Source organism: Pinus tabuliformis, chromosome 2_2 (genome assembly GCF_031772625.1).
Source record: "Pinus tabuliformis cultivar Carrire ecotype Pingquan chromosome 2_2, CPIR1, whole genome shotgun sequence".
NCBI classification, from domain to species: domain Eukaryota; kingdom Viridiplantae; phylum Streptophyta; class Pinopsida; order Pinales; family Pinaceae; genus Pinus; species Pinus tabuliformis.
Genome location: NC_142300.1, coordinates 803379576 through 803391474, shown reverse-complemented (window position 1 = coordinate 803391474; position 11899 = coordinate 803379576).

Genomic DNA, 11899 nt, shown 5'->3' with positions numbered 1-11899 from the left:
TATATATTATTTAAGTAAAAACTTAAATGATACAGAAAGTAAATATTCTTATGTTGAAAAACTAGCGCTTGTAGCTGTTCAAGCGATAAAAAGATTTCGACACTATTTCCTCTTTCAGAAAACTACCATTCTGTCTGATTGCAACCCCATGACTTATATATTGTCGCGACAGTTGATGGGGGGCAAATATTCAAAATGGATAGCAATCCTTCAAGAGTTTGATCTGGAATTCGTAAAATCCAAATCAAAGAAAGCTCTAGTTTTTTCAGAATTATTATGCGATCTCCCATCGTCGTCCAATGATGAAACATCTGAAGAATCAATCGTGGATGAGAATCTGTTTTTGATATCTACAAGCAATGAGTGGTATGGAGATATAATAATTTATCTCCAAACCCAAAAGTTTAGGCCTAACACCTCTCGCTCCAAACAGAAACGTATACGATACCAAGCAAAGGACTACATGATCGTCGGTGATACACTTTACCGTCGTGGTATCGATACAGTTCTGAGAAGGTGCCTCACCCATGAGGAGGCCGAGAAAGCCCTGAATGAGTGTCATTCAGGAGCTTGTGGGGGGCATCAATCTGGTTATGCTACAACACAAAAAATCTTATGAGCAGGATACTTCTGGCCAACAATGTTCAAGGATTGCATAACCGCAGTCAGAAGTTGCCATGCTTGTCAAATTTTTGATAGCAAAACCAGAAGACCACCCACACCTCTACAGCCAATAGTTGCTGTTGGGCCGTTCGCCAAATGGGGCATCGATTTCATGACATGTAACCCCACCTCGACCGGGGGGCATGGGTATATCATAGTCGCAATTGACTATTTTACCAAATGGGCCGAGGTGATGCCTACATTAGATAACACTGGTGAAACAACTGCCCTTTTATTTTTCAATCATGTAGTCGCCAGATTCAGCGTACCACAGGCTATAGTCACGGATCATGGATCACATTTTTGCAATCACATGATGCTCGAATTAGTTGCCAAACTAGGATTGTCTCACGACAAATCTACTCCTTATTATCCGCAAGCCAACGGACAAGTTGAAGCGATCAACGAGGTCCTGAAGCGCATGTTGCAGAGGATGATCGGAGTTCACAAAAGAAGGTGGCACCTAATCCTGTACTTAGCCTTGCGGGCTTACTGAACATCGGTAAGGAATGCAACTGGGTTCACACCCTTCCAACTGGTATATGGCCTGGAAGTAGTCTTACCAGTCCAGTGCGAAATCTCGTCTCTTAAACTCGCAATCGATCTCCTCCCCGGTACTTTAGAAGAAGAGGCTCATTTCTTGGAATTAATCCAATTGGATGAAACCCGTCGTGATGCTTCTTTGGCTAACGAAGCCCATAAGAAACGAGTCAAGGCGCAGTTCGACAAAAATGTCAAACCCCGTGTCTTCTGAGAAGGTGACTTGGTCTTGCTTTACGACCAAGAATCCGATAAATTGGGAGCAGGTAAATTTAATTCTTTATGGATGGGCCCCTATATTGTTAAACGAGTGTTAGCAAAAGGAGCCTACGAGTTAATGGATTATGAAGGAATTGCACTGGCGCAACCTCGTAACGAGTTGTACCTCAAGCGTTACTATGCTTAAATAGTAACCAATATGCTTTTTTTGTATTTTGTTTTCGCTAAAGTGTTCATTTTGGTCGAGTAATCCACCTTTTTACATTTATTGCAGATGTCAAACCTTTTGGAGACATGTGTTGGATATGCCGACGGAGCGAGTCGTAGTTCGCGGAACCTGTCCTCCGCAGCCTGGGCCATTTTTGATCCAAGCGGCGAGTTAGTAAGTTTCAGAGGTGTATGTATCGGTCAATCAACGAATAACATCGTTGAGTATAACATGTTGATAGAACTTCTCTCTGATGCCATCACCCATGGTATACGCCGACTAATCGTCAGGCTAGACTCACAACTCGTAATTCTACAACTCAATGGTATATATTCCGTCCGAAACCCAGCTATTTATCGCATGTTCCTAAGGGTTAAGATTTTGGAAAGAAAATTTGATTTTATTCAATACCAACATATTTCCAGAAACTTAAACACATTAACCGACTCATTAGCAAACTATGTGTTAGATAGGCATTTGCGACATTTGTAAAAAGAAACACATCATCAATGTTTTACATGTGGATCATATAACTCAACCAGAATAAAACCCCGAAAATCAAAATATATATATATATATATATATATATATATATATATATATATATATATATATATATATATATAGCTGTTTATGGTTTACATATAATGTTCTGTAACCAAGAAAAAATTGGTCACATGACCCAAAAACTCAAAATTCTAGGGGGCACCCTAGTCTAATGATGCTCGTGATAGCAAGTCACAGCCTGTGCGATCATGCGTAAGAGATGAGTCCATCGTCTAGGCACACCAGTAGTATGCCGCTGTAACTGCAAAGGTAGCTCGTCGATCCTCACATCAGGAATACCGAGTGTAAGGCTCTAAACCTGCTCCTACACAGCTGTGAGAGTCTCGGCCACATCAAGGTCAGGAAGAATAACCTTCCCGGCAGCCTCTCCTGCTGGGGCAGCGGCTGGCACTCTCAAACATACTACTAGATGAACAGGACCAACATCTGCATGTACACATGAGTTTGATTAAAAGTCTTGATATAATAAAACACAAGGACATTATAAATAAAAACAGTAAACAGTGATATGGTCAAAGATTTTACCAATAGCGCCCCACTGCTCGCCATCCGGCAGTACTAAATCCGGATCACCCCGAAAGTCCATGACAGCATATGGGTACTCGACATAAGCCATCTCCTGCTGATCAAACCACCTGAAGAAGGTATCAGAAAATGAAATCTGAGACCGACCAGCATGCCTAGACATATGGTCAACCCATCTCTGCATACGTGGTTTAGTAGGAGGAGGTATGTCGAGTGCAATGTACTGCGGCTGCATCAGTGGTATCTTCTCCAAGGCAAAGGCGGTCAAAATAGAACCAAACCCAAAGTTCTTCAACATCCCATCCTTTACCTTGGTCAAATGACTCTTCATCACAAGAAGTATTGCATCACACCAGTTGAATATTTTCAGTTGAAGGCATTCCAAGGCATGCGGCATATAGGACCTGTTTGGCTACATGAAGAGATGCACTCCCGGCCATCCTACCAAAAGTGAACGGGATAGACCTGAGGGACCTGTCAGTGACGTCTCGGATGATGATCTTGTCGTCTTTACTCGGCTGAGATCCTTCCCTGCAATACTGGCGGACATAATCTCTCACAGAGTCACTCCCTCGGGCCGAACCTGACAAAGAAATGGGGGCACCCCGCCGCGACAAGCCAGTCAAGAAGTAAATGTCTACTGCAGTCAAGGGGATGGATTTTCCCCTAATCTGGAAAACTTGATTGATAGGATCCCAAGCATCGAGCAAATACTGCAGTAGGTTGATCTGCTGTCTCATGCTAGAGATGCGGAAGAACTTCAGCAAACCATAGTTCCGTAGCGCGTTCACTGTAACAGGATCATGTAGGGAAATCATGTCCTCTTCTTCATGTTCTCGTTCTCGCCATGTAAGGGTCATTTTGCTCCAATATCTCTGCAAAAACAAACAAGAGAGGAGATTAAATCTTAATTTTGATGAGAAACAGGGAAAATTTTCATTAAAAACTGTGCTACATCTTTCCTTTCTACGCCCAACGCACCTACACATGTGTTATGGGTGCGTTGAATGTCAAGTCACCTTCATAATGACCCACAATCAGCGCAGGTTTCGACATGCCTAGGGTGCGTTGACGGCAGAACACACCCATCAAACCTCAGGGGCTCGGAAAAGCAGGGATTGAAGCACAGAATGCAGAAAAGAAACCATGAAATGAAAGAGCTCAGGTTTAGCTCCTACCTGGTCCAGACGGCGCCGAGAATCGTCCACAGAATCTCCCGAAATCAGCTGATGAAAATCAAGGGGGAAGAGGCACCTCCAAAGCTCCAACAAACCAAGTTCAAATGAAATGGTAAAATGAGAGGTAAAAACACTTTTTAATTGCTTTTTACGTAGTTCAAAGTAAAATATTAGCGTTTTAATCTCATTTTCAAGCAAATGTTGTTCATTTCTAACTAGTTTGATGAAGCAATTGAAAGAACAGTACTATCTTTGAAAAAGCAAAGCTATTTATGGTAAAAAATCAAAACAAGACCATGTTATCGAGCAGTTTTAGCGCATAGTTCATGCTCGTTAAAAAATAAACATAAGATCGAGCAAGTGTTTCAACCCGCGTTTAAGCTCATTAAAAAATGAACTATCCTCTGGTAAATAACCACCGTGAATGTAACATTATCAACCATTAAAGCCTTGGTCGTGTTTGCACCATCACCTCCACTTTTCCATTGGCCGATCATTCACCTCCATTTGATTGTTTACCCATTTTGAGGAACAGCTGCGAAGAGTGATTTCACTAGCCATCCTTGTGACACTGCCGTGCTTGGAAAATTCCAACCCTTACCTGGAATCAGCTGCTACCCATTTTATCACTCGTTCCTCAAAAGACGAGTCTTCTTTAAGCTCTTTTCATCTGACTCGTAAAATATGAAAATATTGCTGAGTTTTGGCCTTCCAGCTCGTTAAAGCGACAGGAAGAGCTATCCCTCCTCTAGATTTTAATCTTTTTGGACCTGAGGGATTATTGCACAAAAAGATCGAGCGCTTGTTTTGTTCGGCTCGTTAAAACTATTGAAAATTCATCCCTTCTGTATTGTTTTATACTTTTTCGGACTTAAGGGATTAGATGACGAAAAAGGAACTCCGGAGTTAACTTTACGTACCTTTTCAGACTCTCTAAAAATGAAAAGGATCGAGTTATCTTTGTCGTTAGACTCGTTAAAAAGATTAATAACGACAAACTTGTCTTTAGACGAGAACGAGTTTCACTATCGCTAGGCTCGTTAAAACATAGCGATGGGTTTGCCCGAAGGGCAAATTATAGAATAAGCATATGTTATCCTCCTCAAGCTTGACAAAAATAAAGAGGTATTGGTCAGCAATGACTGGGGAAAAATTGGGAAGAAACTCAAAGAACCTTTATTGGTAGCAAGTCGCTCTTGAACATGACACTTCCACTCCATGCCTGAGTCGGGGTGGGTTGTTTCATTCACCGGTCACATCACCATGGTCTCGCCATACCATCCACCTTTGGGGTAAATGCTACCAATCCATCATATAAGTGTCGCTGATATGTTCAAGAGAAGTCATCTAGAGAAGTCAACCATGTCCCATCCACTACCATACATTATACTTCATTCTTTCATGACCGCCACCCTGAACCATATATCATCAGATCGTTTTCACCTCCATCAAAATCATTTGCTTCGTTCCATGTCACTGATGTGGGATACATGAAGGCCCTCCTTTGACGGATCACTTCTTGTCGACATCATCTCATTATCCAAGAAGTTGATCTAGGAACACCCCCTTCAGTACTTTGAAGCTTGCATGCCTCAATGGCAAGTTTCTCACTTCCGGTGACAGGTATACTTCAATGACCTTCGACCGAAAGATTTTGCGTGGTGTTCGACGCCAAGTCCTTTATTCACACCACGTGAATCGTACTACAGTACCTTGAGGTTCATTATCGTTATCGGTGATTCCTCTCGCGCTTGTTAACAGTTTACATCATTGACTGGTAATCAAGCGATGTCTTTCCATGTTCGAATTCAAAACATTTCTCACATGGATCGACTTGTAATTAGAGTGAAGATTGAATGAGATTGAAGACCCCGGATCTAGTTTCATCCATTCAGACTGTGATATATATTCAGGAAAAATAAAGACATTGACATGTACAGCACTGCAGAACAGATAATCATCCTACCAAGAGGATGATGATTTCATTAGAATCATCAGTCTACCATCAGACGATTGTCTGTCCTATGTACATAAAGATGAATTTACAAAGCTGAGCATGGGAATGCCCACCTCAGCTAGATCATGAAAATAGTATGAAAAATAATATATTGTATTGTATCTTATTACAGGTCTCCTCCCAGCATTGAAAGAACTTCGGATCCTCCTAATAAATCATTTCACCCGATAAACGGCCTCATACTTTAGGGGGCAACTGTTATAGACATTTTTGTGCCTTACAACTATAAGCATGAAATGTCCATAATCCAAGGGATCCAAAGTCCCTAAAGATGTTGTTACAGCTTCTAAAGGAACAAGGTCAACCAATGACAACTCCTCCCAGAAGTTCTCCACCAGAAACTGCTCAAAACTAGTCAAATCAGGATCAATTTAGAAGCTCCACTAGCTGCCTGCGTTGCAAAGCACCCAAGTACACTAGCTAGGTGCGTTGCAATGCCATTGAATGCACTACCCAGGTGCGTTGAGCGGGAAATGACAAGTGGCAGAGTCATTCAACGAGGTGGAAAGACCATGGAAGCTTCCAGAATCTTCTCCAATGACACTTGCCTCACTGAATTCGACCAAGTGATGAGTAAGAGGCTCTCAGTCTCCAAGTGGAAGCAAGAACTGACAGAGAGAAGCCACAAGTCAAAACAAAAGCTGACTCATCCTCTCTACTTACATCTATATATGGATACCTCATCCCAGAGATCCAGAGGCTGGAATTTTGTACTTTGCAGAGAATTGTTGTTGGTTTGAGATTGAGATTAGTACATTGGGTGATTTATGCTTTGTTGGAGGAGAGGAAGGGATTCCTTTGCTGGGAGGTAGATGCTGGATCAGGACTCACTTGGTTGTATCTCCTCTTGGACTTTCTTATCATATCAATAAAACTATTTGAGTTTCTTCTACATTCTTGTATATCAGTGATGTTTTGTTATATTTGCATGTTTAGCTTAATCTGATCCTGAGCTTTTTATGAATGTATATCTATATCTTCGTGTAGTTTCTCTCTTTTGTGATCTTGCAGGAATTCGGAGAAGCTGGGCTGGTAAGGGAGCAGGGATCTGGGAGCTATTGAAGAGAGGAGCGATTGGATCAACAAACTAGCGAAAGACACAGGTTAGTTACATCCTTCCTCTTCATTTACATTTCATAAAGAAGAATACTCAAGTAGTTTTCCTTGTTTGTTGCTAAGGCACTATCACACCTTAGAGTGGGATAGGGGCATTCTGAATAGATACTTTTCCCAACAACAATATGTGAACAATTCCCCTTCCGCTCTCCAAGTTCTTGGAGCTATATGGGCTGTTGTGGTGTCGTCCTGGTCCCCCTCATGCCCCTCCAGATGATACCAGCAACAGGTTTTCTTTCGGTGTGAAAGGTGGGTTGGTAATACGAGTTGTGTTTTCAGGTTTGCCTGAATGATGGCATTCGGTCGTTCGTAGGGCAGCTGATTTTCATCTTCTCTCCATCTCCACTAGGTAGTGCATGAGTGGTAATGTTGGCCAGGGTCGTCCTGGGGGCATATGTGAACAATTCCCCTTTCGCTCTCCAAGTTCTTGGAGCTTTATGGGCTGTTGTGGTGTGGTTCCCTGGCTCATCCTGGTCCCCTCATGTCCCTCCAGATGATACCAGCAACGGGTTTTCTTTCCGTGTGAAAGGTGGGTTGGTAATCGAGTTGTGTTTTCATGTTTGCTTGAACGATGGCCTTGGGTCATCTGTAGGGCGGCCGATTTTCATCTTCTCTCCATCCCCACTTGGTAGCGCATGAGTGGTAATGTTGGTCATGCTCATCCTGGGAGGCATATGTGAACAATTCCCCTTTCACTCTCCAAGTTCTTGGAGCTGTATGGGCTATTGTGGTGTGGCTCCCTGGTTCGTCCTGGTCCCCTCGTGCGCTTCTAGATGATACCAGCGACAAGTTTTCTTTCCGTGTGAAAGGTGGGTTGGTAATCTAGTTGTGTTTTCATGTTTGCTTGAACAATGGCCTTGGGTCGTCTGTAGGGTGGTCAATTTTCACCTTCTCTCCATCCCCACTCAGTAGCACATGAGTGGTAATGTTGGCTAGGCTCATCTTGGGAGGCATATGTGAAAAATTCCCCTTCCACTCTCCAAGTTCTTGGAGCTGTATGGGTTGTTGTGGTGTGGCTCCCTAGCTCATCCTGGTCCCCCTCATGCCCCTCCAGATGATACCAGCGACAGGTTTTCTTTCCATGTGAAAGGTGGGTTAGTAATCGAGTTTTGTTTTCGCGTTTGCCTAAACGATGGCCTTGGGTCATTTGTAGGGTGGTTGATTTTCATCTTCTCTCCATCCCCACTCGGTAGTGCATGAGCGGTAATGTTGCCCATGGTCGTGCCAGGAGGCATATGTGGACTACTGCTCTCTAAGTTCTTGGAGCTGTAGGGGCTGTTGTGCTTTTGCTCCTTGGCTCGTCTTGGTCCCCTTGTGCCCCTCCAGATGATACCAGCGACAGGTTTTCTTTCTGTGTGAAAGGTGGGTTGGTAATTGAGTTGTGTTGTCGGGTTTGCCTGAACGATTGCCTTGGGTCGTTTGTAGGGTGTCCGATTTTCATCATCTCTCCATCCCCACTCGGTAGCGCATGAGCGGTAATGTTGGCCATGCTCGTCCCAGGAGGCATATGTGAACAATTCCCCTTCTGCTCCCCAAGTTCTTGGAGCTGCATGGGTTGTTGTGGTGTGGCTCCTTGGCTCGTCCTGGTCCCCCCCGTGCCCCTTCGGAAGATACCGGTGACAGGTTTTCTTTCCGTGTGGAAGGTGGGTTGGTAATCGAGTTTCTTTGTTGGTTTTGCCTGAACGATGGCCTTGGGTCATTTGTAGGGCGGCCAATTTTTGTCTTCTCTCCATCCCCACTCGGTAGCACATGAGTGGTAATGTGGGCCATGCTCATCCCCGTCCCTCTTTCCCATCCCAACAATAAGAATGTTGAAAGTTTTCTCGGCGCTCCTTTGAGCCTTCGTTGTTGCGGTCCCAGATGGAAGCCCCAAAACTCCGTCATGTCTATGTCACTATCGTTCCCCTCGGTTGTTGCGAATAAATAATTTTGATTGGGTTTGGCAGCCATTTGTGGCTCCATTGAAATTGGCTCCTCGTTATATTGTTCACCTCCTCCCTATTTGGTGCGGAGGGTTTTGATTTTCGTGTGAAAGGTGGGTTGGTAATTGAGTTGGTTTTTTGGGTTTGCCTTAAGAATGGCCTTGGGTCATTTGTAGGGTGTCCAATTTTCATCTGCTCTCCATACCCACTTGGTAGCACATGAGCGGTAATGTTGGCCATGCTTGTCCCCGGAGGCATATGTGAAAAATTCCCCTTCTGATCCAATTTTTGGGAGTTGTATGGGTTGTTGTGGTGCGGCTCCTTATGATGGCTAGCCTCTTCATTGTTCAGCTATTTATGGTGCCGATGTCTTTTTCTTGTACTCTTTCCGTGTTGGCATTGTCGATTGAGATGCGTACATTTAATAGGGACGTGGAAGGTTTCTGGTTGTAAACCACCTACCCTCCCTCTTGCTTGCTTTTTCCATCGGGCGATGTGAGGCACTATTCTCCTTATTGTAAAGTCAAGGGTTGGCATTCCTTTCATAGTGCACATCCTTTTTGGTTGCGTCGGCTTTGAGGTTTTGATAGATGTGTTGGCCCATATGTTTGATCGAGGGGTCGGCTTTTCCCTTGCATCTTGCACGTGTGGCAGGCTTTTGCGGTTGGAAATGTTAATTCACAACGTTTATGGGCATTTTTTGTTTCGATTCTGTATGTGCTCCTGGTCCAATGGGGAGGAGGACTGCTATGTCGATGGTCGGGGCTATCTGGAAGAAGGATTTCAAGGTGGAACACTTCGACCTCCCTCCTTTGCGTGGAGGTGGCCGTAGGGGAAAATTATTCATCGTCCGGTCAGTAAAGCTGTGAGAAATCTCCTAGGTTGCTGATGAGCCCCAATTTTTGGTACAATTTGGGCTCATTTGGCTTACTTGCTTTGCTCAAACCATTCATCTTCTATTGCTTATGCATTAATTTCTTGGTTTATTCGTGTTGTTTGTAGGAAGAAGGGTAGGCATTCTATCTACGTGACTAATACATGATGATTTCAGGTTTTTGGCATTAAAAGGGAGCAAAGACCACGAAAAAGGAGACGAGACAGTAAGGTGGCACTGCTGGTTTTTAGGAGAGGATGTCCACAGTCTTGGGGACCTTCCTTGGGATTCCCACCATAGCTCCGAGCTCCAACCAATCTCCCCACCGAGCTTAGAGGCAGCCAACCGTTCTACAGGAACAGTAGTTACAACTGTTTTACAGGATCAGCAGTTTAACCTTCAGTTGGACAGCCGAGCTCCACAAATCAAGGAAACCTGTTGGATTATCATTTTGCATAAATACTGAGGCCGTAGCCTTTGATAGGAGCTTTTTGAACTTTTGCATTACTATTGTAATTTCGAAGGACGAGCTACAGCTCGGTGTTGGTTCTTTTTGTAAGCCAGTTTTGGCATGACATCAGCTTTTTGGTTATGAATAAAGGCAGGCATATTTGGATCTAATTCTGACTTTTTAAGGGATCTATAGCTCTCAGGTTAGGGCCCAACCTGAGAGCAATAGACCTCCTCTGTGTTGTAATGTTATTTGCCTTTCGTTCCAACACTTTGTTTCTTTACTTTGACATGCAATTTGAATTTACAGTCTGCTGATTTAGTTTTTGTGTGATTGAGTAGGATTAGCTTATGGTTACTTTGCTTTCAGTTGCTTAGATTCGATAGGAGGTTTGTAATACACAGGAGCTCCAAGAAAAAGGTTGTTAGAGATCACTGCCATCTCTGTTTAGGGATTGGGGTGTAGTCCATATCAACCACCAAAAAGAAACGCAGTCTTTTACTTCCATGCAAGCTGCAACATAGTCATTGAAGATCCATCCATGCACTGTTGATATTGAACCATACTTCTACATTTTCCATTCCATGCACGGTTTCTTTTCTCGGTTTTACATTGTTGTTCATAGGTTTAATGGCACAGGTATCATAGGTTAATAAATTCTCATTTTTGGTGCAAGACATAAGTCATTTGTTTGATTTACACTGCTCCATATCATTCCACTTCCTTCCTCTTTTTCTTGACCTCTCCTCAAGCCCTACTCGGCCTCTGTCCAGCTCTTTTACCCTCCAACTCATCCATTGCCACGTAGCCTCATCTTTTTGACCTTTCGTTGCTGCCATCCTTCTATCCACCAACCAACTTTGTGCACTCATTCTCTGTCCTATTTCTCTGCCCCTGAGCCATCACAAGTTCCATCTCCACCTCACCTATCCACCCAAAACCATTCCATCCCTTCACCATCACCAAACTTCCACTTACAACACATCCTGTAGAAGTTAGCAGACTTCCTGTAGAATTCCTTAGTTTCCTGTAGGATCCCCTGCAGACATCCTGTAGAAGCCTACAAACTTGGTTGCCGAGAATCCGAATGTTGTAGACCTCTGTGGACTAATGCTAGGGACCCTCTGGGACCTCTCCTAGCCATCCTGACCTTTCCCAAGCTTTCTCTCCCTTCGCACCACCTCTGCACAGCCAAACCCTAATAAGAGACAAATTCATAATCACTCCATCACTTAAGCAAAAATACAAAAACAATGTTCTCCTTCATAGAAGTAGTTTGAATTCATGCATTCCACATCATTAGAAGTAATGGCATCCTTTTTAGACAGTTGCACTCTCACTATTGCATCATAGAGGTTAAACTAGTCAGATTAGGGTTTACTAGGGTTTCCATGCTTTGGTTGGCTTTCAGTTCATTTTTGCAAAGTAGATCAATTTCCCTTGAGATAGCCTTCGTCCATCATTTAGCAAGCTTCTTCTGAGAGCATATAGAAGTTGGCTTGAGCCCTAGTGGACTTGTGCCAGCTGACCAAGTGACAGCTGCGACAAGATCTAGTACTTGTGCATACAACACCCTCGCTTCCAAGTTTGTACGAACTACCGGGTTGATAAAATTAGAG